This window comes from Salmo salar, chromosome 01, assembly GCF_965601325.2.
Source record: "Salmo salar chromosome 01, fSalSal1, whole genome shotgun sequence".
Lineage (NCBI taxonomy): Eukaryota > Metazoa > Chordata > Actinopteri > Salmoniformes > Salmonidae > Salmo > Salmo salar.
Window position 1 is genome coordinate 111,321 of NC_138291.1, and position 26,223 is coordinate 137,543.

Below are 26,223 nucleotides of genomic sequence, written 5' to 3' on the forward strand. Positions count from 1 at the left end.
GAATTGCAAAAATCGCTGAAGCTGGACACTTATATTCCCTTACTAACTTTAAACATCAGCTATCTGAGCAGCTAACCGATCGCTGCAGCTGTATATAGGCCATCTGTAAATAGCCCACCCAATCTACCTACCTCATCCCCATATTGTTTTTATTTACTTTCTGCTCTTTTGCACACCAGTATTTCTACTTGCACATCATCATCTGCTCATCTATCACTCCAGTGTTCATTTGCTAAATTGTAATTACTTCGCTACTATGGCCTATTTATTGCCTTACCTCCTCACGCCATTTGCACACACTGTATATAGACTTTCTTTTTTTCTATTGTGTTATTGACTGTATGCTTGTTTATTCCATTTGTAACTCTGTGTTGTTGTTTGTGTCGCACTGCTTTGCTTTATCTTGGCCAGGTCGCAGTTCTCAATGAGAACTTGTTCTCCACTAGCTTACCTGGTTAAATAAAGGTGAAATAAAATAAAATAAGAAACATTTTTTATCTTTCCCAGAAAGGGGATGTAGCTCAGTGGTAGAGCGTGTGCTTCGCATGTATGAGGTTCTGGGTTCAATCCCAGCTTCTCCATTTAAAATTATTGCATTGACCCAACTCCTACTTTACAGAATGTTGAAATTCTAAGCAGGAAACAGAGATGTGCTAAATAATTTGGTCTTGTAATCTGAAGAACATCCCTTCAATCCCTGTTCGTACAATTATAGAACAGAAGTGGCATGATTGCAATCTTTTATGGCGTCATTTTCAAAAACTGAAGTTCATGGGTTCGATCCCAGTCTGTACCTGGTTTAAGAATTGCTGCTATCATTTCATTGTAGTTTCAATGGAGTGGAGTATATAAAAAGTACATTGTATTGATATTGCATTTTATCTGCAAATGAAATGGGTTCAAAGCTCAGAGGGGGAGTGCATGCAAAATATGGATGAGGTCCTCGGTTCAATCCCAAGATTCTCCACTGAGTTTATTTGTGTGCCAAATTCACATTTACACAACTACTACTTTCCAGAATGTTGATATATCATTAACAGCGTAGAGTGGCATGGTGGCCAAGTGGTAAGGCGTCGGTCTCGTAAACCGAAGATCATGGGTTCAAATCCCATCCGTGCCTTTATGAAAGACATCTGATATCATGGACCTGTGTTTCTTTGGAGGACTTTGCAGAAAAAGCAAGTTGTGTCAATATGGCAACACAGTTATTATAGTAAGGGGATGTATCTCTATGGTAGAGCCAGTAATTTACATGTATGCGGTCCAACGTTAATCCCCAACTTCTCTGTTGACTGTATTTACTTGTTAAATTAGCTTTTGCACAACTCCCACTTTCCAGAATGTTGACATTCTAAGAAGGAAATAGATATGCTAAATCATCTGTTTCTGTAAACTGAAGCACATGGGTTCAATCCTTGTTCGACGTTTATGGAAGATAGCTGATATTATGTAAATGTACTTTCATTAGAACAGTGTAAAGAAAAGGTCAATTGTATTGATATGACCACTGCGACCTGTATGGTCTAGTCGGCAGGCCCTCGCTACCTATTCGTCACCAGACCCACTGGCTCCAGGTCATCTATAAGTCTATGCTAGGTAAAGCTTCGTCTTATCTCAGCTCACTGGTCACGATAACAACACCCACCCGTAGCACGCGCTCCAGCAGGTATATCTCACTGGTCATCCTCAAAGCCAACACCTCCTTTGGCCACCTTTCCTTCCAGTTCTCTGCTGCCAATGACTGGAACGAATTGCAAAAATCGCTGAAGCTGGACACTTATATTCCCTTACTAACTTTAAACATCAGCTATCTGAGCAGCTAACCGATCGCTGCAGCTGTATATAGGCCATCTGTAAATAGCCCACCCAATCTACCTACCTCATCCCCATATTGTTTTTATTTACTTTCTGCTCTTTTGCACACCAGTATTTCTACTTGCACATCATCATCTGCTCATCAATCACTCCAGTGTTAATTTGCTAAATTGTAATTACTTCGCTACTATGGCCTATTTATTGCCTTACCTCCTCACGCCATTTGCACACACTGTATATAGACTTTCTTTTTTTCTATTGTGTTATTGACTGTATGCTTGTTTATTCCATTTGTAACTCTGTGTTGTTGTTTGTGTCGCACTGCTTTGCTTTATCTTGGCCAGGTCGCAGTTCTCAATGAGAACTTGTTCTCCACTAGCTTACCTGGTTAAATAAAGGTGAAATAAAATAAAATAAGAAACATTTTTTATCTTTCCCAGAAAGGGGATGTAGCTCAGTGGTAGAGCGCGTGCTTCGCATGTATGAGGTCCTGGGTTCAATCCCCAGCTTCTCCATTTAAAATTATTGCATTGACCCAACTACTACTTTACAGAATGTTGAAATTCTAAGCAGGAAACAGAGATGTGCTAAATAATTTGGTCTTGTAATCTGAAGAACATCCCTTCAATCCCTGTTCGTACAATTATAGAACAGAAGTGGCATGATTGCCATCTTTTATGGCGTCATTTTCAAAAACTGAAGTTCATGGGTTCGATCCCAGTCTGTACCTGGTTTAAGAATTGCTGCTATCATTTCATTGTAGTTTCAATGGAGTGGAGTATATAAAAAGTACATTGTATTGATATTGCATTTTATCTGCAAATGAAATGGGTTCAAAGCTCAGAGGGGGAGTGCATGCAAAATATGGATGAGGTCCTCGGTTCAATCCCAAGATTCTCCACTGAGTTTATTTGTGTGCCAAATTCACATTTACACAACTACTACTTTCCAGAATGTTGATATATCATTAACAGCGTAGAGTGGCATGGTGGCCAAGTGGTAAGGCGTCGGTCTCGTAAACCGAAGATCATGGGTTCAAATCCCATCCGTGCCTTTATGAAAGACATCTGATATCATGGACCTGTGTTTCTTTGGAGGACTTTGCAGAAAAAGCAAGTTGTGTCAATATGGCAACACAGTTATTATAGTAAGGGGATGTATCTCTATGGTAGAGCCAGTAATTTACATGTATGCGGTCCAACGTTAATCCCCAACTTCTCTGTTGACTGTATTTACTTGTTAAATTAGCTTTTGCACAACTCCCACTTTCCAGAATGTTGACATTCTAAGAAGGAAATAGATATGCTAAATCATCTGTTTCTGTAAACTGAAGCACATGGGTTCAATCCTTGTTCAACGTTTATGGAAGATAGCTGATATTATGTAAATGTACTTTCATTAGAACAGTGTAAAGAAAAGGTCAATTGTATTGATATGACCACTGCGACCTGTATGGTCTAGTCGGCAGGCCCTCGCTACCTATTCGTCACCAGACCCACTGGCTCCAGGTCATCTATAAGTCTATGCTAGGTAAAGCTTCGTCTTATCTCAGCTCACTGGTCACGATAACAACACCCACCCGTAGCACGCGCTCCAGCAGGTATATCTCACTGGTCATCCTCAAAGCCAACACCTCCTTTGGCCACCTTTCCTTCCAGTTCTCTGCTGCCAATGACTGGAACGAATTGCAAAAATCGCTGAAGCTGGACACTTATATTCCCTTACTAACTTTAAACATCAGCTATCTGAGCAGCTAACCGATCGCTGCAGCTGTATATAGGCCATCTGTAAATAGCCCACCCAATCTACCTACCTCATCCCCATATTGTTTTTATTTACTTTCTGCTCTTTTGCACACCAGTATTTCTACTTGCACATCATCATCTGCTCATCAATCACTCCAGTGTTAATTTGCTAAATTGTAATTACTTCGCTACTATGGCCTATTTATTGCCTTACCTCCTCACGCCATTTGCACACACTGTATATAGACTTTCTTTTTTTCTATTGTGTTATTGACTGTATGCTTGTTTATTCCATTTGTAACTCTGTGTTGTTGTTTGTGTCGCACTGCTTTGCTTTATCTTGGCCAGGTCGCAGTTCTCAATGAGAACTTGTTCTCCACTAGCTTACCTGGTTAAATAAAGGTGAAATAAAATAAAATAAGAAACATTTTTTATCTTTCCCAGAAAGGGGATGTAGCTCAGTGGTAGAGCGCGTGCTTTGCATGTATGAGGTCCTGGGTTCAATCCCCAGCTTCTCCATTTAAAATTATTGCATTGACCCAACTACTACTTTACAGAATGTTGAAATTCTAAGCAGGAAACAGAGATGTGCTAAATAATTTGGTCTTGTAATCTGAAGAACATCCCTTCAATCCCTGTTCGTACAATTATAGAACAGAAGTGGCATGATTGCCATCTTTTATGGCGTCATTTTCAAAAACTGAAGTTCATGGGTTCGATCCCAGTCTGTACCTGGTTTAAGAATTGCTGCTATCATTTCATTGTAGTTTCAATGGAGTGGAGTATATAAAAAGTACATTGTATTGATATTGCATTTTATCTGCAAATGAAATGGGTTCAAAGCTCAGAGGGGGAGTGCATGCAAAATATGGATGAGGTCCTCGGTTCAATCCCAAGATTCTCCACTGAGTTTATTTGTGTGCCAAATTCACATTTACACAACTACTACTTTCCAGAATGTTGATATATCATTAACAGCGTAGAGTGGCATGGTGGCCAAGTGGTAAGGCGTCGGTCTCGTAAACCGAAGATCATGGGTTCAAATCCCATCCGTGCCTTTATGAAAGACATCTGATATCATGGACCTGTGTTTCTTTGGAGGACTTTGCAGAAAAAGCAAGTTGTGTCAATATGGCAACACAGTTATTATAGTAAGGGGATGTATCTCTATGGTAGAGCCAGTAATTTACATGTATGCGGTCCAACGTTAATCCCCAACTTCTCTGTTGACTGTATTTACTTGTTAAATTAGCTTTTGCACAACTCCCACTTTCCAGAATGTTGACATTCTAAGAAGGAAATAGATATGCTAAATCATCTGTTTCTGTAAACTGAAGCACATGGGTTCAATCCTTGTTCGACGTTTATGGAAGATAGCTGATATTATGTAAATGTACTTTCATTAGAACAGTGTAAAGAAAAGGTCAATTGTATTGATATGACCACTGCGACCTGTATGGTCTAGTCGGCAGGCCCTCGCTACCTATTCGTCACCAGACCCACTGGCTCCAGGTCATCTATAAGTCTATGCTAGGTAAAGCTTCGTCTTATCTCAGCTCACTGGTCACGATAACAACACCCACCCGTAGCACGCGCTCCAGCAGGTATATCTCACTGGTCATCCTCAAAGCCAACACCTCCTTTGGCCACCTTTCCTTCCAGTTCTCTGCTGCCAATGACTGGAACGAATTGCAAAAATCGCTGAAGCTGGACACTTATATTCCCTTACTAACTTTAAACATCAGCTATCTGAGCAGCTAACCGATCGCTGCAGCTGTATATAGGCCATCTGTAAATAGCCCACCCAATCTACCTACCTCATCCCCATATTGTTTTTATTTACTTTCTGCTCTTTTGCACACCAGTATTTCTACTTGCACATCATCATCTGCTCATCAATCACTCCAGTGTTAATTTGCTAAATTGTAATTACTTCGCTACTATGGCCTATTTATTGCCTTACCTCCTCACGCCATTTGCACACACTGTATATAGACTTTCTTTTTTTCTATTGTGTTATTGACTGTATGCTTGTTTATTCCATTTGTAACTCTGTGTTGTTGTTTGTGTCGCACTGCTTTGCTTTATCTTGGCCAGGTCGCAGTTCTCAATGAGAACTTGTTCTCCACTAGCTTACCTGGTTAAATAAAGGTGAAATAAAATAAAATAAGAAACATTTTTTATCTTTCCCAGAAAGGGGATGTAGCTCAGTGGTAGAGCGCGTGCTTCGCATGTATGAGGTCCTGGGTTCAATCCCCAGCTTCTCCATTTAAAATTATTGCATTGACCCAACTACTACTTTACAGAATGTTGAAATTCTAAGCAGGAAACAGAGATGTGCTAAATAATTTGGTCTTGTAATCTGAAGAACATCCCTTCAATCCCTGTTCGTACAATTATAGAACAGAAGTGGCATGATTGCCATCTTTTATGGCGTCATTTTCAAAAACTGAAGTTCATGGGTTCGATCCCAGTCTGTACCTGGTTTAAGAATTGCTGCTATCATTTCATTGTAGTTTCAATGGAGTGGAGTATATAAAAAGTACATTGTATTGATATTGCATTTTATCTGCAAATGAAATGGGTTCAAAGCTCAGAGGGGGAGTGCATGCAAAATATGGATGAGGTCCTCGGTTCAATCCCAAGATTCTCCACTGAGTTTATTTGTGTGCCAAATTCACATTTACACAACTACTACTTTCCAGAATGTTGATATATCATTAACAGCGTAGAGTGGCATGGTGGCCAAGTGGTAAGGCGTCGGTCTCGTAAACCGAAGATCATGGGTTCAAATCCCATCCGTGCCTTTATGAAAGACATCTGATATCATGGACCTGTGTTTCTTTGGAGGACTTTGCAGAAAAAGCAAGTTGTGTCAATATGGCAACACAGTTATTATAGTAAGGGGATGTATCTCTATGGTAGAGCCAGTAATTTACATGTATGCGGTCCAACGTTAATCCCCAACTTCTCTGTTGACTGTATTTACTTGTTAAATTAGCTTTTGCACAACTCCCACTTTCCAGAATGTTGACATTCTAAGAAGGAAATAGATATGCTAAATCATCTGTTTCTGTAAACTGAAGCACATGGGTTCAATCCTTGTTCAACGTTTATGGAAGATAGCTGATATTATGTAAATGTACTTTCATTAGAACAGTGTAAAGAAAAGGTCAATTGTATTGATATGACCACTGCGACCTGTATGGTCTAGTCGGCAGGCCCTCGCTACCTATTCGTCACCAGACCCACTGGCTCCAGGTCATCTATAAGTCTATGCTAGGTAAAGCTTCGTCTTATCTCAGCTCACTGGTCACGATAACAACACCCACCCGTAGCACGCGCTCCAGCAGGTATATCTCACTGGTCATCCTCAAAGCCAACACCTCCTTTGGCCACCTTTCCTTCCAGTTCTCTGCTGCCAATGACTGGAACGAATTGCAAAAATCGCTGAAGCTGGACACTTATATTCCCTTACTAACTTTAAACATCAGCTATCTGAGCAGCTAACCGATCGCTGCAGCTGTATATAGGCCATCTGTAAATAGCCCACCCAATCTACCTACCTCATCCCCATATTGTTTTTATTTACTTTCTGCTCTTTTGCACACCAGTATTTCTACTTGCACATCATCATCTGCTCATCAATCACTCCAGTGTTAATTTGCTAAATTGTAATTACTTCGCTACTATGGCCTATTTATTGCCTTACCTCCTCACGCCATTTGCACACACTGTATATAGACTTTCTTTTTTTCTATTGTGTTATTGACTGTATGCTTGTTTATTCCATTTGTAACTCTGTGTTGTTGTTTGTGTCGCACTGCTTTGCTTTATCTTGGCCAGGTCGCAGTTCTCAATGAGAACTTGTTCTCCACTAGCTTACCTGGTTAAATAAAGGTGAAATAAAATAAAATAAGAAACATTTTTTATCTTTCCCAGAAAGGTGATGTAGCTCAGTGGTAGAGCGTGTGCTTCGCATGTATGAGGTCCTGGGTTCAATCCCCAGCTTCTCCATTTAAAATTATTGCATTGACCCAACTACTACTTTACAGAATGTTGAAATTCTAAGCAGGAAACAGAGATGTGCTAAATAATTTGGTCTTGTAATCTGAAGAACATCCCTTCAATCCCTGTTCGTACAATTATAGAACAGAAGTGGCATGATTGCCATCTTTTATGGCGTCATTTTCAAAAACTGAAGTTCATGGGTTCGATCCCAGTCTGTACCTGGTTTAAGAATTGCTGCTATCATTTCATTGTAGTTTCAATGGAGTGGAGTATATAAAAAGTACATTGTATTGATATTGCATTTTATCTGCAAATGAAATGGGTTCAAAGCTCAGAGGGGGAGTGCATGCAAAATATGGATGAGGTCCTCGGTTCAATCCCAAGATTCTCCACTGAGTTTATTTGTGTGCCAAATTCACATTTACACAACTACTACTTTCCAGAATGTTGATATATCATTAACAGCGTAGAGTGGCATGGTGGCCAAGTGGTAAGGCGTCGGTCTCGTAAACCGAAGATCATGGGTTCAAATCCCATCCGTGCCTTTATGAAAGACATCTGATATCATGGACCTGTGTTTTTTTGGAGGACTTTGCAGAAAAAGCAAGATGTGTCAATATGGCAACACAGTTATTATAGTAAGGGGATGTATCTCTATGGTAGAGCCAGTACTTTACATGTATGCGGTCCAACGTTAATCCCCAACTTCTCTGTTGACTGTATTTACTTGTTAAATTAGCTTTTGCACAACTCCCACTTTCCAGAATGTTGACATTCTAAGAAGGAAATAGATATGCTAAATCATCTGTTTCTGTAAACTGAAGCACATGGGTTCAATCCTTGTTCAACGTTTATGGAAGATAGCTGATATTATGTAAATGTACTTTCATTAGAACAGTGTAAAGAAAAGGTCAATTGTATTGATATGACCACTGCGACCTGTATGGTCTAGTCGGCAGGCCCTCGCTACCTATTCGTCACCAGACCCACTGGCTCCAGGTCATCTATAAGTCTATGCTAGGTAAAGCTTCGTCTTATCTCAGCTCACTGGTCACGATAACAACACCCACCCGTAGCACGCGCTCCAGCAGGTATATCTCACTGGTCATCCTCAAAGCCAACACCTCCTTTGGCCACCTTTCCTTCCAGTTCTCTGCTGCCAATGACTGGAACGAATTGCAAAAATCGCTGAAGCTGGATACTTATATTCCCTTACTAACTTTAAACATCAGCTATCTGAGCAGCTAACCGATCGCTGCAGCTGTATATAGGCCATCTGTAAATAGCCCACCCAATCTACCTACCTCATCCCCATATTGTTTTTATTTACTTTCTGCTCTTTTGCACACCAGTATTTCTACTTGCACATCATCATCTGCTCATCAATCACTCCAGTGTTAATTTGCTAAATTGTAATTACTTCGCTACTATGGCCTATTTATTGCCTTACCTCCTCACGCCATTTGCACACACTGTATATAGACTTTCTTTTTTTCTATTGTGTTATTGACTGTATGCTTGTTTATTCCATTTGTAACTCTGTGTTGTTGTTTGTGTCGCACTGCTTTGCTTTATCTTGGCCAGGTCGCAGTTCTCAATGAGAACTTGTTCTCCACTAGCTTACCTGGTTAAATAAAGGTGAAATAAAATAAAATAAGAAACATTTTTTATCTTTCCCAGAAAGGGGATGTAGCTCAGTGGTAGAGCGCGTGCTTCGCATGTATGAGGTCCTGGGTTCAATCCCCAGCTTCTCCATTTAAAATTATTGCATTGACCCAACTACTACTTTACAGAATGTTGAAATTCTAAGCAGGAAACAGAGATGTGCTAAATAATTTGGTCTTGTAATCTGAAGAACATCCCTTCAATCCCTGTTCGTACAATTATAGAACAGAAGTGGCATGATTGCCATCTTTTATGGCGTCATTTTCAAAAACTGAAGTTCATGGGTTCGATCCCAGTCTGTACCTGGTTTAAGAATTGCTGCTATCATTTCATTGTAGTTTCAATGGAGTGGAGTATATAAAAAGTACATTGTATTGATATTGCATTTTATCTGCAAATGAAATGGGTTCAAAGCTCAGAGGGGGAGTGCATGCAAAATATGGATGAGGTCCTCGGTTCAATCCCAAGATTCTCCACTGAGTTTATTTGTGTGCCAAATTCACATTTACACAACTACTACTTTCCAGAATGTTGATATATCATTAACAGCGTAGAGTGGCATGGTGGCCAAGTGGTAAGGCGTCGGTCTCGTAAACCGAAGATCATGGGTTCAAATCCCATCCGTGCCTTTATGAAAGTCATCTGATATCATGGACCTGTGTTTCTTTGGAGGACTTTGCAGAAAAAGCAAGTTGTGTCAATATGGCAACACAGTTATTATAGTAAGGGGATGTATCTCTATGGTAGAGCCAGTAATTTACATGTATGCGGTCCAACGTTAATCCCCAACTTCTCTGTTGACTGTATTTACTTGTTAAATTAGCTTTTGCACAACTCCCACTTTCCAGAATGTTGACATTCTAAGAAGGAAATAGATATGCTAAATCATCTGTTTCTGTAAACTGAAGCACATGGGTTCAATCCTTGTTCGACGTTTATGGAAGATAGCTGATATTATGTAAATGTACTTTCATTAGAACAGTGTAAAGAAAAGGTCAATTGTATTGATATGACCACTGCGACCTGTATGGTCTAGTCGGCAGGCCCTCGCTACCTATTCGTCACCAGACCCACTGGCTCCAGGTCATCTATAAGTCTATGCTAGGTAAAGCTTCGTCTTATCTCAGCTCACTGGTCACGATAACAACACCCACCCGTAGCACGCGCTCCAGCAGGTATATCTCACTGGTCATCCTCAAAGCCAACACCTCCTTTGGCCACCTTTCCTTCCAGTTCTCTGCTGCCAATGACTGGAACGAATTGCAAAAATCGCTGAAGCTGGACACTTATATTCCCTTACTAACTTTAAACATCAGCTATCTGAGCAGCTAACCGATCGCTGCAGCTGTATATAGGCCATCTGTAAATAGCCCACCCAATCTACCTACCTCATCCCCATATTGTTTTTATTTACTTTCTGCTCTTTTGCACACCAGTATTTCTACTTGCACATCATCATCTGCTCATCAATCACTCCAGTGTTAATTTGCTAAATTGTAATTACTTCGCTACTATGGCCTATTTATTGCCTTACCTCCTCACGCCATTTGCACACACTGTATATAGACTTTCTTTTTTTCTATTGTGTTATTGACTGTATGCTTGTTTATTCCATTTGTAACTCTGTGTTGTTGTTTGTGTCGCACTGCTTTGCTTTATCTTGGCCAGGTCGCAGTTCTCAATGAGAACTTGTTCTCCACTAGCTTACCTGGTTAAATAAAGGTGAAATAAAATAAAATAAGAAACATTTTTTATCTTTCCCAGAAAGGGGATGTAGCTCAGTGGTAGAGCGTGTGCTTCGCATGTATGAGGTCCTGGGTTCAATCCCCAGCTTCTCCATTTAAAATGATTGCATTGACCCAACTACTACTTTACAGAATGTTGAAATTCTAAGCAGGAAACAGAGATGTGCTAAATAATTTGGTCTTGTAATCCGAAGAACATCCCTTCAATCCCTGTTCGTACAATTATAGAACAGAAGTGGCATGATTGCCATCTTTTATGGCGTCATTTTCAAAAACTGAAGTTCATGGGTTCGATCCCAGTCTGTACCTGGTTTAAGAATTGCTGCTATCATTTCATTGTAGTTTCAATGGAGTGGAGTTTATAAAAAGTACATTGTATTGATATTGCATTTTATCTGCAAATGAAATGGGTTCGAAGCTCAGAGGGGGAGTGCATGCAAAATATGGATGAGGTCCTCGGTTCAATCCCAAGATTCTCCACTGAGTTTATTTGTGTGCCAAATTCACATTTACACAACTACTACTTTCCAGAATGTTGATATATCATTAACAGCGTAGAGTGGCATGGTGGCCAAGTGGTAAGGCGTCGGTCTCGTAAACCGAAGATCATGGGTTCAAATCCCATCCGGGCCTTTATGAAAGACATCTGATATCATGGACCTGTGTTTTTTTGGAGGACTTTGCAGAAAAAGCAAGTTGTGTCAATATGGCAACACAGTTATTATAGTAAGGGGATGTATCTCTATGGTAGAGCCAGTACTTTACATGTATGCGGTCCAACGTTAATCCCCAACTTCTCTGTTGACTGTATTTACTTGTTAAATTAGCTTTTGCACAACTCCCACTTTCCAGAATGTTGACATTCTAAGAAGGAAATAGATATGCTAAATCATCTGTTTCTGTAAACTGAAGCACATGGGTTCAATCCTTGTTCGACGTTTATGGAAGATAGCTGATATTATGTAAATGTACTTTCATTAGAACAGTGTAAAGAAAAGGTCAATTGTATTGATATGACCACTGCGACCTGTATGGTCTAGTCGGCAGGCCCTCGCTACCTATTCGTCACCAGACCCACTGGCTCCAGGTCATCTATAAGTCTATGCTAGGTAAAGCTTCGTCTTATCTCAGCTCACTGGTCACGATAACAACACCCACCCGTAGCACGCGCTCCAGCAGGTATATCTCACTGGTCATCCTCAAAGCCAACACCTCCTTTGGCCACCTTTCCTTCCAGTTCTCTGCTGCCAATGACTGGAACGAATTGCAAAAATCGCTGAAGCTGGACACTTATATTCCCTTACTAACTTTAAACATCAGCTATCTGAGCAGCTAACCGATCGCTGCAGCTGTATATAGGCCATCTGTAAATAGCCCACCCAATCTACCTACCTCATCCCCATATTGTTTTTATTTACTTTCTGCTCTTTTGCACACCAGTATTTCTACTTGCACATCATCATCTGCTCATTTTTCACTCCAGTGTTAATTTGCTAAGTTGTAATTACTTCGCTACTATGGCCTATTTATTGCCTTACCTCCTCACGCCATTTGCACACACTGTATATAGACTTTCTTTTTTTCTATTGTGTTATTGACTGTATGCTTGTTTATTCCATTTGTAACTCTGTGTTGTTGTTTGTGTCGCACTGCTTTGCTTTATCTTGGCCAGGTCGCAGTTCTCAATGAGAACTTGTTCTCCACTAGCTTACCTGGTTAAATAAAGGTGAAATAAAATAAAATAAGAAACATTTTTTATCTTTCCCAGAAAGGGGATGTAGCTCAGTGGTAGAGCGCGTGCTTTGCATGTATGAGGTCCTGGGTTCAATCCCCAGCTTCTCGATTTAAAATTATTGCATTGACCCAACTCCTACTTTACAGAATGTTGGAATTCTAAGCAGGAAACAGAGATGTGCTAAATAATTTGGTCTTGTAATCTGAAGAACATCCCTTCAATCCCTTTTCGTACAATTATAGAACAGAAGTGGCATGATTGCCATCTTTTATGGCGTCATTTTCAAAAACTGAAGTTCATGGGTTCGATCCCAGTCTGTACCTGGTTTAAGAATTGCTGCTATCATTTCATTGTAGTTTCAATGGAGTGGAGTATATAAAAAGTACATTGTATTGATATTGCATTTTATCTGCAAATGAAATGGGATGGAAGCTCAGAGGGGGAGTGCATGCAAAATATGGATGAGGTCCTCGGTTCAATCCCAAGATTCTCCACTGAGTTTATTTGTGTGCCAAATTCACATTTACACAACTACTACTTTCCAGAATGTTGATATATCATTAACAGCATAGAGTGGCATGGTGTCCAAGTGGGAAGGCGTCGGTCTCGTAAACCGAAGATCATGGGTTCAAATCCCATCCGTTCCTTTATGAAAGACATCTGATATCATGGACCTGTGTTTTTATTGGAGGTCTTTGCAGAAAAAGCAAGTTGTGTCAATATGGCAACACAGTTATTATAGTAAGGGGATGTATCTCTATGGTAGAGCCAGTACTTTACATGTATGCGGTCCAACGTTAATCCCCAACTTCTCTGTTGACTGTATTTACTTGTTAAATTAGCTTTTGCACAACTCCCACTTTCCAGAATGATGACATTCTAAGAAGGAAATAGATATGCTAAATAATCTGTTTCTGTAAACTGAAGCACATGGGTTCAATCCTTGTTCGACGTTTATTGAAGATAGCTGATATTATGTAAATGTACTTTCATTAGAACAGTGTAAAGAAAAGGTCAACTGTATTGATATGACCACTGCGACCTGTATGGTCTAGTCGGCAGGCTCTCGCTACCTATTCGTCACCAGACCCACTGGCTCCAGGTCATCTATAAGTCTATGCTAGGTAAAGCTTCGTCTTATCTCAGCTCACTGGTCACGATAACAACACCCACCCGTAGCACGCGCTCAGGCAGGTATATCTCACTGGTCATCCTCAAAGCCAACACCTCCTTTGGCCACCTTTCCTTCCAGTTCTCTGCTGCCAATGACTGGAACGAATTGCAAAAATCGCTGAAGCTGGACACTTATATTTCCCTTACTAACTTTAAACATCAGCTATCTGAGCAGCTAACCGATCGCTGCAGCTGTATATAGGCCATCTGTAAATAGCCCACCCAATCTACCTACCTCATCCCCATATTGTTTTTATTTACTTTCTGCTCTTTTGCACACCAGTATTTCTACTTGCACATCATCATCTGCTCATCTATCACTCCAGTGTTAATTTGCTAAATTGTAATTACTTGGCTACTATGGCCTATTTATTGCCTTACCTCCTCACGCCATTTGCACACACTGTATATAGACTTTCTTTTTTTCTATTGTGTTATTGACTGTATGCTTGTTTATTCCATTTGTAACTCTGTGTTGTTGTTTGTGTCGCACTGCTTTGCTTTATCTTGGCCAGGTCGCAGTTCTCAATGAGAACTTGTTCTCCACTAGCTTACCTGGTTAAATAAAGGTGAAATAAAATAAAATAAGAAACATTTTTTATCTTTCCCAGAAAGGGGATGTAGCTCAGTGGTAGAGCGTGTGCTTTGCATGTATGAGGTCCTGGGTTCAATCCCCAGCTTCTCGAATTAAAATTATTGCATTGACCCAACTCCTACTTTACAGAATGTTGGAATTCTAAGCAGGAAACAGAGATGTGCTAAATAATTTGGTCTTGTAATCTGAAGAACATCCCTTCAATCCCTTTTCGTACAATTATAGAACAGAAGTGGCATGATTGCCATCTTTTATGGCGTCATTTTCAAAAACTGAAGTTCATGGGTTCGATCCCAGTCTGTACCTGGTTTAAGAATTGCTGCTATCATTTCATTGTAGTTTCAATGGAGTGGAGTATATAAAAAGTACATTGTATTGATATTGCATTTTATCTGCAAATGAAATGGGATGGAAGCTCAGAGGGGGAGTGCATGCAAAATATGGATGAGGTCCTCAGTTCAATCCCAAGATTCTCCACTGAGTTTATTTGTGTGCCAAATTCACATTTACACAACTACTACTTTCCAGAATGTTGCTATATCATTAACAGCGTAGAGTGGCATGGTGTCCAAGTGGGAAGGCGTCGGTCTCGTAAACCGAAGATCATGGGTTCAAATCCCATCCGTGCCTTTATGAAAGACATCTGATATCATGGACCTGTGTTTTTATTGGAGGTCTTTGCAGAAAAAGCAAGTTGTGTCAATATGGCAACACAGTTATTATAGTAAGGGGATGTATCTCTATGGTAGAGCCAGTACTTTACATGTATGCGGTCCAACGTTAATCCCCAACTTCTCTGTTGACTGTATTTACTTGTTAAATTAGCTTTTGCACAACTCCCACTTTCCAGAATGATGACATTCTAAGAAGGAAATAGATATGCTAAATAATCTGTTTCTGTAAACTGAAGCACATGGGTTCAATCCTTGTTCGACGTTTATTGAAGATAGCTGATATTATGTAAATGTACTTTCATTAGAACAGTGTAAAGAAAAGGTCAACTGTATTGATATGACCACTGCGACCTGTATGGTCTAGTCGGCAGGCTCTCGCTACCTATTCGTCACCAGACCCACTGGCTCCAGGTCATCTATAAGTCTATGCTAGGTAAAGCTTCGTCTTATCTCAGCTCACTGGTCACGATAACAACACCCACCCGTAGCACGCGCTCAGGCAGGTATATCTCACTGGTCATCCTCAAAGCCAACACCTCCTTTGGCCACCTTTCCTTCCAGTTCTCTGCTGCCAATGACTGGAACGAATTGCAAAAATCGCTGAAGCTGGACACTTATATTTCCCTTACTAACTTTAAACATCAGCTATCTGAGCAGCTAACCGATCGCTGCAGCTGTATATAGGCCATCTGTAAATAGCCCACCCAATCTACCTACCTCATCCCCATATTGTTTTTATTTACTTTCTGCTCTTTTGCACACCAGTATTTCTACTTGCACATCATCATCTGCTCATCTATCACTCCAGTGTTAATTTGCTAAATTGTAATTACTTGGCTACTATGGCCTATTTATTGCCTTACCTCCTCACGCCATTTGCACACACTGTATATAGACTTTCTTTTTTTCTATTGTGTTATTGACTGTATGCTTGTTTATTCCATTTGTAACTCTGTGTTGTTGTTTGTGTCGCACTGCTTTGCTTTATCTTGGCCAGGTCGCAGTTCTCAATGAGAACTTGTTCTCCACTAGCTTACCTGGTTAAATAAAGGTGAAATAAAATAAAATAAGAAACATTTTTTATCTTTCCCAGAAAGGGGATGTAGCTCAGTGGTAGAGCGCGTGCTTTGCATGTATGAGGTCCTGGGTTCAATCCCCAGCTTCTCCATTTAAAATTACTGCATTGACCCAACTACTACTTTACAGAATGTTGAAATTCTAAGCAGGAAACAGAGATGTGCTAAATAATTTGGTCTTGTAATCTGAAGAACATCCCTTCAATCCCTGTTCGTACAATTATAGAACAGAAGTGGCATGATTGCCATCTTTTATGGCGTCATTTTCAAAAACTGAAGTTCATGGGTTCGATCCCAGTCTGTACCTGGTTTAAGAATTGCTGCTATCATTTCATTGTAGTTTCAATGGAGTGGAGTATATAAAAAGTACATTGTATTGATATTGCATTTTATCTGCAAATGAAATGGGTTCGAAGCTCAGAGGGGGAGTGCATGCAAAATATGGATGAGGTCCTCGGTTCAATCCCAAGATTCTCCACTGAGTTTATTTGTGTGCCAAATTCACATTTACACAACTACTACTTTCCAGAATGTTGATATATCATTAACAGCGTAGAGTGGCATGGTGGCCAAGTGGTAAGGCGTCGGTCTCGTAAACCGAAGATCATGGGTTCAAATCCCATCCGTGCCTTTATGAAAGACATCTGATATCATGGACCTGTGTTTTTTTGGAGGACTTTTCAGAAAAAGCAAGTTGTGTCAATATGGCAACACAGTTATTATAGTAAGGGGATGTATCTCTATGGTAGAGCCAGTACTTTACATGTATGCGGTCCAACGTTAATCCCCAACTTCTCTGTTGACTGTATTTACTTGTTAAATTAGCTTTTGCACAACTCCCACTTTCCAGAATGTTGACATTCTAAGAAGGAAATAGATATGCTAAATCATCTGTTTCTGTAAACTGAAGCACATGGGTTCAATCCTTGTTCGACGTTTATGGAAGATAGCTGATATTATGTAAATGTACTTTCATTAGAACAGTGTAAAGAAAAGGTCAACTGTATTGATATGACCACTGCGACCTGTATGGTCTAGTCGGCAGGCCCTCGCTACCTATTCGTCACCAGACCCACTGGCTCCAGGTCATCTATAAGTCTATGCTAGGTAAAGCTTCGTCTTATCTCAGCTCACTGGTCACGATAACAACACCCACCCGTAGCACGCGCTCCAGCAGGTATATCTCACTGGTCATCCTCAAAGCCAACACCTCCTTTGGCCACCTTTCCTTCCAGTTCTCTGCTGCCAATGACTGGAACGAATTGCAAAAATCGCTGAAGCTGGACACTTATATTTCCCTTACTAACTTTAAACATCAGCTATCTGAGCAGCTAACCGATCGCTGCAGCTGTATATAGGCCATCTGTAAATAGCCCACCCAATCTACCTACCTCATCCCCATATTGTTTTTATTTACTTTCTGCTCTTTTGCACACCAGTATTTCTACTTGCACATCATCATCTGCTCATCTATCACTCCAGTGTTAATTTGCTAAATTGTAATTACTTCGCTACTATGGCCTATTTATTGCCTTACCTCCTCACGCCATTTGCACACACTGTATATAGACTTTCTTTTTTTCTATTGTGTTATTGACTGTATGCTTGTTTATTCCATTTGTAACTCTGTGTTGTTGTTTGTGTCGCACTGCTTTGCTTTATCTTGGCCAGGTCGCAGTTCTCAATGAGAACTTGTTCTCCACTAGCTTACCTGGTTAAATAAAGGTGAAATAAAATAAAAAAAGAAACATTTTTTATCTTTCCCAGAAAGGGGATGTAGCTCAGTGGTAGAGCGTGTGCTTTGCATGTATGAGGTCCTGGGTTCAATCCCCAGCTTCTCCATTTAAAATTATTGCATTCACCCAACTCCTACTTTACAGAATGTTGGAATTCTAAGCAGGAAACAGAGATGTGCTAAATAATTTGGTCTTGTAATCTGAAGAACATCCCTTCAATCCCTGTTCGTACAATTATAGAACAGAAGTGGCATGATTGCCATCTTTTATGGCGTCATTTTCAAAAACTGAAGTTGATGGGTTCGATCCCAGTCTGTACCTGGTTTAAGAATTGCTGCTATCATTTCATTGTAGTTTCAATGGAGTGGAGTATATAAAAAGTACATTGTATTGATATTGCATTTTATCTGCAAATGAAATGGGATGGAAGCTCAGAGGGGGAGTGCATGCAAAATATGGATGAGGTCCTCAGTTCAATCCCAAGATTCTCCACTGAGTTTATTTGTGTGCCAAATTCACATTTACACAACTACTACTTTCCAGAATGTTGATATATCATTAACAGCGTAGAGTGGCATGGTGTCCAAGTGGGAAGGCGTCGGTCTCGTAAACCGAAGATCATGGGTTCAAATCCCATCCGTGCCTTTATGAAAGACATCTGATATCATGGACCTGTGTTTTTATTGGAGGACTTTGCAGAAAAAGCAAGTTGTGTCAATATGGCAACACAGTTATTATAGTAAGGGGATGTATCTCTATGGTAGAGCCAGTACTTTACATGTATGCGGTCCAACGTTAATCCCCAACTTCTCTGTTGACTGTATTTACTTGTTAAATTAGCTTTTGCACAACTCCCACTTTCCAGAATGTTGACATTCTAAGAAGGAAATAGATATGCTAAATCATCTGTTTCTGTAAACTGAAGCACATGGGTTCAATCCTTGTTCGACGTTTATGGAAGATAGCTGATATTATGTAAATGTACTTTCATTAGAACAGTGTAAAGAAAAGGTCAACTGTATTGATATGACCACTGCGACCTGTATGGTCTAGTCGGCAGGCCCTCGCTACCTATTCGTCACCAGACCCACTGGCTCCAGGTCATCTATAAGTCTATGCTAGGTAAAGCTTCGTCTTATCTCAGCTCACTGGTCACGATAACAACACCCACCCGTAGCACGCGCTCCAGCAGGTATATCTCACTGGTCATCCTCAAAGCCAACACCTCCTTTGGCCACCTTTCCTTCCAGTTCTCTGCTGCCAATGACTGGAACGAATTGCAAAAATCGCTGAAGCTGGACACTTATATTTCCCTTACTAACTTTAAACATCAGCTATCTGAGCAGCTAACCAATCGCTGCAGCTGTATATAGGCCATCTGTAAATAGCCCACCCAATCTACCTACCTCATCCCCATATTGTTTTTATTTACTTTCTGCTCTTTTGCACACCAGTATTTCTACTTGCACATCATCATCTGCTCATCTATCACTCCAGTGTTAATTTGCTAAATTGTAATTACTTCGCTACTATGGCCTATTTATTGCCTTACCTCCTCACGCCATTTGCACACACTGTATATAGACTTTCTTTTTTTCTATTGTGTTATTGACTGTATGCTTGTTTATTCCATTTGTAACTCTGTGTTGTTGTTTGTGTCGCACTGCTTTGCTTTATCTTGGCCAGGTCGCAGTTCTCAATGAGAACTTGTTCTCCACTAGCTTACCTGGTTAAATAAAGGTAAAATAAAATAAAATAAGAAACATTTTTGATCTTTCCCAGAAAGGGGATGTAGCTCAGTGGTAGAGCGCGTGCTTCGCATGTATTAGGTCCTGGGTTCAATCCCCAGCTTCTCCATTTAAAATTATTGCATTGACCCAACTACTACTTTACAGAATGTTGAAATTCTAAGCAGGAAACAGAGATGTGCTAAATAATTTGGTCTTGTAATCTGAAGAACATCCCTTCAATCCCTGTTCGTACAATTATAGAACAGAAGTGGCATGACTGCCATCTTTTATGGCGTCATTTTCAAAAACTGAAGTTCATGGGTTCGATCCCAGTCTGTACCTGGTTTAAGAATTGCTGCTATCATTTCATTGTAGTTTCAATGGAGTGGAGTATATAAAAAGTACATTGTATTGATATTGCATTTTATCTGCAAATGAAATGGGATGGAAGCTCAGAGGGGGAGTGCATGCAAAATATGGATGAGGTCCTCGGTTCAATCCCAAGATTCTCCACTGAGTTTATTTGTGTGCCAAATTCACATTTACACAACTACTACTTTCCAGAATGTTGATATATCATTAACAGCGTACAGTGGCATGGTGGCCAAGTGGTAAGGCATCGTTGTTGTAAACCAAAGATCATGGGTTCAAATCCCATCCGTGCCTTTATGAAAGACATCTGATATCATGGACCTGTGTTTTTATTGGAGGACTTTGCAGAAAAAGCAAGTTGTGTCAATATGGCAACACAGTTATTATAGTAAGGGGATGTATCTCTATGGTAGAGCCAGTACTTTACATGTATGCGGTCCAACGTTAATCCCCAACTTCGCTGTTGACTGTATTTACTTGTTAAATTAGCTTTTGCACAACTCCCACTTTCCAGAATGTTGACATTCTAAGAAGGAAATAGATATGCTAAATCATCTGTTTCTGTAAACTGAAGCACATGGGTTCAATCCTTGTTCGACGTTTATTGAAGATAGCTGATATTATGTAAATGTACTTTCATTAGAACAGTGTAAAGAAAAGGTCAACTGTATTGATATGACCACTGCGACCTGTATGGTCTAGTCGGCAGGCTCTCGCTACCTATTCGTCACCAGACCCACTGGCTCCAGGTCATCTATAAGTCTATGCTAGGTAAAGCTTCGTCTTATCTCAGCTCACTGGTCACGATAACAACACCCACCCGTAGCACGCGCTCAGGCAGGTATATCTCACTGGTCATCCTCAAAGCCAACACCTCCTTTGGCCACCTTTCCTTCCAGTTCTCTGCTGCCAATGACTGGAACGAATTGCAAAAATCGCTGAAGCTGGACACTTATATTTCCCTTACTAACTTTAAACATCAGCTATCTGAGCAGCTAACCGATCGCTGCAGCTGTATATAGGCCATCTGTAAATAGCCCACCCAATCTACCTACCTCATCCCCATATTGTTTTTATTTACTTTCTGCTCTTTTGCACACCAGTATTTCTACTTGCACATCATCATCTGCTCATCTATCACTCCAGTGTTAATTTGCTAAATTGTAATTACTTGGCTACTATGGCCTATTTATTGCCTTACCTCCTCACGCCATTTGCACACACTGTATATAGACTTTCTTTTTTTCTATTGTGTTATTGACTGTATGCTTGTTTATTCCATTTGTAACTCTGTGTTGTTGTTTGTGTCGCACTGCTTTGCTTTATCTTGGCCAGGTCGCAGTTCTCAATGAGAACTTGTTCTCCACTAGCTTACCTGGTTAAATAAAGGTGAAATAAAATAAAATAAGAAACATTTTTTATCTTTCCCAGAAAGGGGATGTAGCTCAGTGGTAGAGCGCGTGCTTTGCATGTATGAGGTCCTGGGTTCAATCCCCAGCTTCTCCATTTAAAATTACTGCATTGACCCAACTATTACTTTACAGAATGTTGAAATTCTAAGCAGGAAACAGAGATGTGCTAAATAATTTGGTCTTGTAATCTGAAGAACATCCCTTCAATCCCTGTTCGTACAATTATAGAACAGAAGTGGCATGATTGCCATCTTTTATGGCGTCATTTTCAAAAACTGAAGTTCATGGGTTCGATCCCAGTCTGTACCTGGTTTAAGAATTGCTGCTATCATTTCATTGTAGTTTCAATGGAGTGGAGTATATAAAAAGTACATTGTATTGATATTGCATTTTATCTGCAAATGAAATGGGTTCGAAGCTCAGAGGGGGAGTGCATGCAAAATATGGATGAGGTCCTCGGTTCAATCCCAAGATTCTCCACTGAGTTTATTTGTGTGCCAAATTCACATTTACACAACTACTACTTTCCAGAATGTTGATATATCATTAACAGCGTAGAGTGGCATGGTGGCCAAGTGGTAAGGCGTCGGTCTCGTAAACCGAAGATCATGGGTTCAAATCCCATCCGTGCCTTTATGGAAGACATCTGATATCATGGACCTGTGTTTTTTTGGAGGACTTTTCAGAAAAAGCAAGTTGTGTCAATATGGCAACACAGTTATTATAGTAAGGGGATGTATCTCTATGGTAGAGCCAGTACTTTACATGTATGCGGTCCAACGTTAATCCCCAACTTCTCTGTTGACTGTATTTACTTGTTAAATTAGCTTTTGCACAACTCCCACTTTCCAGAATGTTGACATTCTAAGAAGGAAATAGATATGCTAAATCATCTGTTTCTGTAAACTGAAGCACATGGGTTCAATCCTTGTTCGACGTTTATGGAAGATAGCTGATATTATGTAAATGTACTTTCATTAGAACAGTGTAAAGAAAAGGTCAACTGTATTGATATGACCACTGCGACCTGTATGGTCTAGTCGGCAGGCCCTCGCTACCTATTCGTCACCAGACCCACTGGCTCCAGGTCATCTATAAGTCTATGCTAGGTAAAGCTTCGTCTTATCTCAGCTCACTGGTCACGATAACAACACCCACCCGTAGCACGCGCTCCAGCAGGTATATCTCACTGGTCATCCTCAAAGCCAACACCTCCTTTGGCCACCTTTCCTTCCAGTTCTCTGCTGCCAATGACTGGAACGAATTGCAAAAATCGCTGAAGCTGGACACTTATATTTCCCTTACTAACTTTAAACATCAGCTATCTGAGCAGCTAACCGATCGCTGCAGCTGTATATAGGCCATCTGTAAATAGCCCACCCAATCTACCTACCTCATCCCCATATTGTTTTTATTTACTTTCTGCTCTTTTGCACACCAGTATTTCTACTTGCACATCATCATCTGCTCATCTATCACTCCAGTGTTAATTTGCTAAATTGTAATTACTTCGCTACTATGGCCTATTTATTGCCTTACCTCCTCACGCCATTTGCACACACTGTATATAGACTTTCTTTTTTTCTATTGTGTTATTGACTGTATGCTTGTTTATTCCATTTGTAACTCTGTGTTGTTGTTTGTGTCGCACTGCTTTGCTTTATCTTGGCCAGGTCGCAGTTCTCAATGAGAACTTGTTCTCCACTAGCTTACCTGGTTAAATAAAGGTGAAATAAAATAAAATAAGAAACATTTTTTATCTTTCCCAGAAAGGGGATGTAGCTCAGTGGTAGAGCGCGTGCTTTGCATATATGAGGTCCTGGGTTCAATCCCCAGCTTCTCCATTTAAAATTATTGCATTGACCCAACTCCTACTTTACAGAATGTTGGAATTCTAAGCAGGAAACAGAGATGTGCTAAATAATTTGGTCTTGTAATCTGAAGAACATCCCTTCAATTCCTGTTCGTACAATTATAGAACAGAAGTGGCATGATTGCCATCTTTTATGGCGTCATTTTCAAAAACTGAAGTTCATGGGTTCGATCCCAGTCTGTACCTGGTTTAAGAATTGCTGCTATCATTTCATTGTAGTTTCAATGGAGTGGAGTATATAAAAAGTACATTGTATTGATATTGCATTTTATCTGCAAATGAAATGGGATGGAAGCTCAGAGGGGGAGTGCATGCAAAATATGGATGAGGTCCTCAGTTCAATCCCAAGATTCTCCACTGAGTTTATTTGTGTGCCAAATTCACATTTACACAACTACTACTTTCCAGAATGTTGATATATCATTAACAGCGTAGAGTGGCATGGTGTCCAAGTGGGAAGGCGTCGGTCTCGTAAACCGAAGATCATGGGTTCAAATCCCATCCGTGCCTTTATGAAAGACATCTGATATCATGGACCTGTGTTTTTATTGGAGGACTTTGCAGAAAAAGCAAGTTGTGTCAATATGGCAACACAGTTATTATAGTAAGGGGATGTATCTCTATGGTAGAGCCAGTACTTTACATGTATGCGGTCCAACGTTAATCCCCAACTTCTCTGTTGACTGTATTTACTTGTTAAATTAGCTTTTGCACAACTCCCACTTTCCAGAATGTTGACATTCTAAGAAGGAAATATATATGCTAAATCATCTGTTTCTGTAAACTGAAGCACATGGGTTCAATCCTTGTTCGACGTTTATGGAAGATAGCTGATATTATGTAAATGTACTTTCATTAGAACAGTGTAAAGAAAAGGTCAACTGTATTGATATGACCACTGCGACCTGTATGGTCTAGTCGGCAGGCCCTCGCTACCTATTCGTCACCAGACCCACTGGCTCCAGGTCATCTATAAGTCTATGCTAGGTAAAGCTTCGTCTTATCTCAGCTCACTGGTCACGATAACAACACCCACCCGTAGCACGCGCTCCAGCAGGTATATCTCACTGGTCATCCTCAAAGCCAACACCTCCTTTGGCCACCTTTCCTTCCAGTTCTCTGCTGCCAATGACTGGAACGAATTGCAAAAATCGCTGAAGCTGGACACTTATATTTCCCTTACTAACTTTAAACATCAGCTATCTGAGCAGCTAACCAATCGCTGCAGCTGTATATAGGCCATCTGTAAATAGCCCACCCAATCTACCTACCTCATCCCCATATTGTTTTTATTTACTTTCTGCTCTTTTGCACACCAGTATTTCTACTTGCACATCATCATCTGCTCATCTATCACTCCAGTGTTAATTTGCTAAATTGTAATTACTTCGCTACTATGGCCTATTTATTGCCTTACCTCCTCACGCCATTTGCACACACTGTATATAGACTTTCTTTTTTTCTATTGTGTTATTGACTGTATGCTTGTTTATTCCATTTGTAACTCTGTGTTGTTGTTTGTGTCGCACTGCTTTGCTTTATCTTGGCCAGGTCGCAGTTCTCAATGAGAACTTGTTCTCCACTAGCTTACCTGGTTAAATAAAGGTAAAATAAAATAAAATAAGAAACATTTTTGATCTTTCCCAGAAAGGGGATGTAGCTCAGTGGTAGAGCGCGTGCTTCGCATGTATGAGTTCCTGGGTTCAATCCCCAGCTTCTCCATTTAAAATTATTGCATTGACCCAACTACTACTTTACAGAATGTTGAAATTCTAAGCAGGAAACAGAGATGTGCTAAATAATTTGGTCTTGTAATCTGAAGAACATCCCTTCAATCCCTGTTCGTACAATTATAGAACAGAAGTGGCATGATTGCCATCTTTTATGGCGTCATTTTCAAAAACTGAAGTTCATGGGTTCGATCCCAGTCTGTACCTGGTTTAAGAATTGCTGCTATCATTTCATTGTAGTTTCAATGGAGTGGAGTATATAAAAAGTACATTGTATTGATATTGCATTTTATCTGCAAATGAAATGGGATGGAAGCTCAGAGGGGGAGTGCATGCAAAATATGGATGAGGTCCTCAGTTCAATCCCAAGATTCTCCACTGAGTTTATTTGTGTGCCAAATTCACATTTACACAACTACTACTTTCCAGAATGTTGATATATCATTAACAGCGTAGAGTGGCATGGTGTCCAAGTGGGAAGGCGTCGGTCTCGTAAACCGAAGATCATGGGTTCAAATCCCATCCGTGCCTTTATGAAAGACATCTGATATCATGGACCTGTGTTTTTATTGGAGGACTTTGCAGAAAAAGCAAGTTGTGTCAATATGGCAACACAGTTATTATAGTAAGGGGATGTATCTCTATGGTAGAGCCAGTACTTTACATGTATGCGGTCCAACGTTAATCCCCAACTTCTCTGTTGACTGTATTTACTTGTTAAATTAGCTTTTGCACAACTCCCACTTTCCAGAATGTTGACATTCTAAGAAGGAAATAGATATGCTAAATCATCTGTTTCTGTAAACTGAAGCACATGGGTTCCATCCTTGTTCGACGTTTATGGAAGATAGCTGATATTATGTAAATGTACTTTCATTAGAACAGTGTAAAGAAAAGGTCAACTGTATTGATATGACCACTGCGACCTGTATGGTCTAGTCGGCAGGCCCTCGCTACCTATTCGTCACCAGACCCACTGGCTCCAGGTCATCTATAAGTCTATGCTAGGTAAAGCTTCGTCTTATCTCAGCTCACTGGTCACGATAACAACACCCACCCGTAGCACGCGCTCCAGCAGGTATATCTCACTGGTCATCCTCAAAGCCAACACCTCCTTTGGCCACCTTTCCTTCCAG

General features: G+C 40.3%; 25 non-coding genes across 25 annotated transcripts; all 25 read left to right on the forward strand.

Annotated features, from left to right (window-relative positions):
* The first annotated feature begins 510 nt into the window (after positions 1-510).
* trnaa-cgc (transfer RNA alanine (anticodon CGC)) lies at positions 511-581 on the forward strand. Its single transcript has one exon. It is a non-coding gene; the product is annotated as a tRNA-Ala (tRNA).
* A 467-nt stretch (positions 582-1,048) lies between these two features.
* Positions 1,049-1,120, forward strand: trnat-cgu (transfer RNA threonine (anticodon CGU)). The gene has a single exon. It is a non-coding gene; the product is annotated as a tRNA-Thr (tRNA).
* A 1,138-nt stretch (positions 1,121-2,258) lies between these two features.
* Positions 2,259-2,330, forward strand: trnaa-cgc (transfer RNA alanine (anticodon CGC)). Its single transcript has one exon. It is a non-coding gene; the product is annotated as a tRNA-Ala (tRNA).
* Positions 2,331-2,797: 467 nt separating this feature from the next.
* On the forward strand, positions 2,798-2,869 carry trnat-cgu (transfer RNA threonine (anticodon CGU)). The gene has a single exon. It is a non-coding gene; the product is annotated as a tRNA-Thr (tRNA).
* A 1,138-nt stretch (positions 2,870-4,007) lies between these two features.
* trnaa-ugc (transfer RNA alanine (anticodon UGC)) lies at positions 4,008-4,079 on the forward strand. The gene has a single exon. It is a non-coding gene; the product is annotated as a tRNA-Ala (tRNA).
* A 467-nt stretch (positions 4,080-4,546) lies between these two features.
* On the forward strand, positions 4,547-4,618 carry trnat-cgu (transfer RNA threonine (anticodon CGU)). The gene has a single exon. It is a non-coding gene; the product is annotated as a tRNA-Thr (tRNA).
* A 1,138-nt stretch (positions 4,619-5,756) lies between these two features.
* trnaa-cgc (transfer RNA alanine (anticodon CGC)) lies at positions 5,757-5,828 on the forward strand. The gene has a single exon. It is a non-coding gene; the product is annotated as a tRNA-Ala (tRNA).
* A 467-nt stretch (positions 5,829-6,295) lies between these two features.
* On the forward strand, positions 6,296-6,367 carry trnat-cgu (transfer RNA threonine (anticodon CGU)). Its single transcript has one exon. It is a non-coding gene; the product is annotated as a tRNA-Thr (tRNA).
* Positions 6,368-7,505: 1,138 nt separating this feature from the next.
* On the forward strand, positions 7,506-7,577 carry trnaa-cgc (transfer RNA alanine (anticodon CGC)). Its single transcript has one exon. It is a non-coding gene; the product is annotated as a tRNA-Ala (tRNA).
* A 467-nt stretch (positions 7,578-8,044) lies between these two features.
* trnat-cgu (transfer RNA threonine (anticodon CGU)) lies at positions 8,045-8,116 on the forward strand. Its single transcript has one exon. It is a non-coding gene; the product is annotated as a tRNA-Thr (tRNA).
* Positions 8,117-9,254: 1,138 nt separating this feature from the next.
* On the forward strand, positions 9,255-9,326 carry trnaa-cgc (transfer RNA alanine (anticodon CGC)). The gene has a single exon. It is a non-coding gene; the product is annotated as a tRNA-Ala (tRNA).
* A 467-nt stretch (positions 9,327-9,793) lies between these two features.
* Positions 9,794-9,865, forward strand: trnat-cgu (transfer RNA threonine (anticodon CGU)). The gene has a single exon. It is a non-coding gene; the product is annotated as a tRNA-Thr (tRNA).
* A 1,138-nt stretch (positions 9,866-11,003) lies between these two features.
* Positions 11,004-11,075, forward strand: trnaa-cgc (transfer RNA alanine (anticodon CGC)). Its single transcript has one exon. It is a non-coding gene; the product is annotated as a tRNA-Ala (tRNA).
* Positions 11,076-11,542: 467 nt separating this feature from the next.
* Positions 11,543-11,614, forward strand: trnat-cgu (transfer RNA threonine (anticodon CGU)). The gene has a single exon. It is a non-coding gene; the product is annotated as a tRNA-Thr (tRNA).
* A 3,428-nt stretch (positions 11,615-15,042) lies between these two features.
* On the forward strand, positions 15,043-15,114 carry trnat-cgu (transfer RNA threonine (anticodon CGU)). Its single transcript has one exon. It is a non-coding gene; the product is annotated as a tRNA-Thr (tRNA).
* A 1,140-nt stretch (positions 15,115-16,254) lies between these two features.
* trnaa-ugc (transfer RNA alanine (anticodon UGC)) lies at positions 16,255-16,326 on the forward strand. The gene has a single exon. It is a non-coding gene; the product is annotated as a tRNA-Ala (tRNA).
* A 467-nt stretch (positions 16,327-16,793) lies between these two features.
* Positions 16,794-16,865, forward strand: trnat-cgu (transfer RNA threonine (anticodon CGU)). The gene has a single exon. It is a non-coding gene; the product is annotated as a tRNA-Thr (tRNA).
* Positions 16,866-18,004: 1,139 nt separating this feature from the next.
* Positions 18,005-18,076, forward strand: trnaa-ugc (transfer RNA alanine (anticodon UGC)). Its single transcript has one exon. It is a non-coding gene; the product is annotated as a tRNA-Ala (tRNA).
* A 467-nt stretch (positions 18,077-18,543) lies between these two features.
* On the forward strand, positions 18,544-18,615 carry trnat-cgu (transfer RNA threonine (anticodon CGU)). Its single transcript has one exon. It is a non-coding gene; the product is annotated as a tRNA-Thr (tRNA).
* A 1,140-nt stretch (positions 18,616-19,755) lies between these two features.
* trnaa-cgc (transfer RNA alanine (anticodon CGC)) lies at positions 19,756-19,827 on the forward strand. The gene has a single exon. It is a non-coding gene; the product is annotated as a tRNA-Ala (tRNA).
* Positions 19,828-21,506: 1,679 nt separating this feature from the next.
* trnaa-ugc (transfer RNA alanine (anticodon UGC)) lies at positions 21,507-21,578 on the forward strand. Its single transcript has one exon. It is a non-coding gene; the product is annotated as a tRNA-Ala (tRNA).
* Positions 21,579-22,045: 467 nt separating this feature from the next.
* trnat-ugu (transfer RNA threonine (anticodon UGU)) lies at positions 22,046-22,117 on the forward strand. The gene has a single exon. It is a non-coding gene; the product is annotated as a tRNA-Thr (tRNA).
* A 1,678-nt stretch (positions 22,118-23,795) lies between these two features.
* On the forward strand, positions 23,796-23,867 carry trnat-ugu (transfer RNA threonine (anticodon UGU)). The gene has a single exon. It is a non-coding gene; the product is annotated as a tRNA-Thr (tRNA).
* Positions 23,868-25,007: 1,140 nt separating this feature from the next.
* trnaa-cgc (transfer RNA alanine (anticodon CGC)) lies at positions 25,008-25,079 on the forward strand. The gene has a single exon. It is a non-coding gene; the product is annotated as a tRNA-Ala (tRNA).
* Positions 25,080-25,546: 467 nt separating this feature from the next.
* On the forward strand, positions 25,547-25,618 carry trnat-ugu (transfer RNA threonine (anticodon UGU)). The gene has a single exon. It is a non-coding gene; the product is annotated as a tRNA-Thr (tRNA).
* Positions 25,619-26,223: the final 605 nt, after the last annotated feature.